The 2,461-nt window shown below is 40.8% G+C and overlaps 1 long non-coding RNA gene across 1 annotated transcript; it reads left to right on the forward strand.

The window, feature by feature from the left end:
- Positions 1-944: 944 nt before the first annotated feature.
- Positions 945-2,216, forward strand: LOC123430309. The gene is made up of 2 exons (XR_006622913.1): positions 945-1,453; positions 1,816-2,216. It is a non-coding gene; the product is annotated as an uncharacterized LOC123430309 (long non-coding RNA).
- The last annotated feature ends 245 nt before the right edge of the window (positions 2,217-2,461 follow it).

The following is a 2,461-nucleotide window of genomic DNA, read 5'->3' on the forward strand; positions in this document are numbered from 1 at the left end:
CAAGGAGGTGGTTTGGGCAGTGCTTCTTCATCCAGGAGACGAACCGCCAACCGGAACAAAGGGATGTATCCTTCTGTACGAGCTCGTGTGCATACAAAAGATAAATAAACCATCATTAGATCATTGTCTGATTGTAAAGAAAACAAGATGATAAGAGGAACTCCCTCATCCTTAGTATTTTGTCCACCCGTAGGTGGTGTGATGGCCAGGACTCCGATAGTCCAATATTTGGTGATGATTGTTTGATCTTTGGGAGATCACCCAAAAGAGTTTGGGTTGCTAAGATTGAAGAAAACCATTTGCATCATGGTTCGATAGACGCCGATGCCCCACGGTGGGCGCCAACTGTCGTGGTAACGATTCCGACAATAGAAAGAGGGTAGGATAACGGAGCATGATCTATCAAGATGCACATGGGTGACACGGTGGTTTTAGCGAGTTCAGGCCTCTCACAGTGGAGATAACAACCCTACGTCTCGTGCTCCGGAGAGGCTTTGTTTTATCTGTCATGGACATGAGTTACATGGTATAGAGAGAGCCAGACCTCCAGGAAAGGAATGAGCCCGCAGGGGGAGAAGAAGAAAGATGTCCCTAGCTATGTGGAGGGGGGTGACTTATATAGAGTGCGTCACCTCCTCACCTCTTATGTTACAAGATGGGGCATTGATGCCATAATGTCAGCCCACTACAAATGTCTTGCCGACTGTTGGTATTTGCATGACCGAGTGAGTCATACGGCCGAGTGGTTGACTGTCATCTGAGTGGATGGAATGTACTTGTCTCAGTGGATCCGTACCGAGTGGATTAGATGTTGTCACGATCTAGTAGGAATTTCCCTTGTAACCCTTAAACTAATAATGAGGTGCCCTTGGGTAGGACGTATTGGTCAGACCTATGACCCTACCCTAGGGCTATATCCCCGTCATTAAGCGACAGTGCCCCAGCATATCTGCAGGTCTAGTTCATATTTTCCCAATGTTACAATTTTCAGATAGGACAGCACCAATTTTAGTGTTTCCAATTGCATTTGATGTGCCAGATCCAGTGTCTTGCTCTTACATCTGTTGCAATCTATTTGCATGTGCCTTACATTTGTGTGCCCTATTTTCAGAACATGTTAAACCTATGTAAAAACAGGGTTGTTCTCTTTGACAATAAAACAAGCAATAAGAAGCGCCATTTGGCATAACTGAAAAAATTGCTTGATGCAGTAGACTCTGTTATATCCAGCAATGATGGATGTCCATTTTCCAACCAGATCAGTCGAATTCAGGTGCTTTAACATTTGGTCATATTCCATCCCTGCACTAAATTTTCTCACTGTACCTTCGTTATCTTCTTGCAGCAAGCGCAGAGCCGCAAAGAAATAAGTGTTGATGAATGCTGTGCAGAACAGATGTCCAGAATGAAGAAAGAGATGCATGATGAATGCCTTGCACAGCTTGCAAAGATGGTAATAAGTTGATAATGAATAAATTCAATTCACAAATGAATGTGTAGTGTTGTCCACTAAACTGTGGCAACATATTTTTGCTGTTGGGATTCAAACATTAATTCATACATTGTTTTCTAGGAAAAAAACCATGGTTGCTTTGACTTTGGAAATGAATATGTTAATATTTACACCATACTTAAGACTTACTATGATAATGCGAAGAGTTTTTAGCTTGGTAGTAAAAACATGGTTGTTTCTCTGCTTTGAATAAGCCAACAGTAATGTTTATAATCCCTCAAAAAAAAAAGTAATGTTTATAATGCATCAGCAACTGTTGTTCGTTTCAGTTAAATATCTGACTCTACTCATATAATTACTAGGTGCAGGAAAATCCAAACAGTACAATCACTAGGCTTGAAAAACTACTGTTGGAAGAGCAAAAAGCCAGGCTGGAGTCGGAGAATGAGGTGGGAGAATCATTATTACGATCAGAAAAGGAGATCCAGAATCTCACTGAGATGCTAGAGAAGGCTAAGGAGGAGAGTGAAAACTCTCAAAAAGAATTGGAGAAATCCAAAAAGAGAGTGAAAACTCTTGAAAAGAAAAAGTAGCAGTTAGCGTGACAATAGCATAATTCTCAATTGGCTAAGATGCATACGGCTAAACTTTTGGGTTGGAGAATGTCCTATGTGTTGCTTAAGTGAAAACCTGTTCTTTAACTGATTTTATGGACTTTGTTACACCTACGGGATTGTGGTATGAAAAGCTACGTAGAACATGATGTGGCTTTGTTTAATTGGACAGCACGCTCCCCCGTCCTGAAAATCAGGGAGGGATGATTTTTTCTTTTTGACATGGTTTTTTTACATAGAAAAATCAAGGGGGGATTAGTTAGAATTCAGGAAGGAGATAAAGCTTCTAAGTAAGACTAGTTTGTTGCCCGTGCATTGTCACGGGGAAACAACAATTACTGATGCATTTAAAAAAATTGACGTGTAACGAATTATATTTACACTTTTATGTTGA

Source organism: Hordeum vulgare, chromosome 2H (assembly GCF_904849725.1).
Source record: "Hordeum vulgare subsp. vulgare chromosome 2H, MorexV3_pseudomolecules_assembly, whole genome shotgun sequence".
NCBI lineage: Eukaryota > Viridiplantae > Streptophyta > Magnoliopsida > Poales > Poaceae > Hordeum > Hordeum vulgare.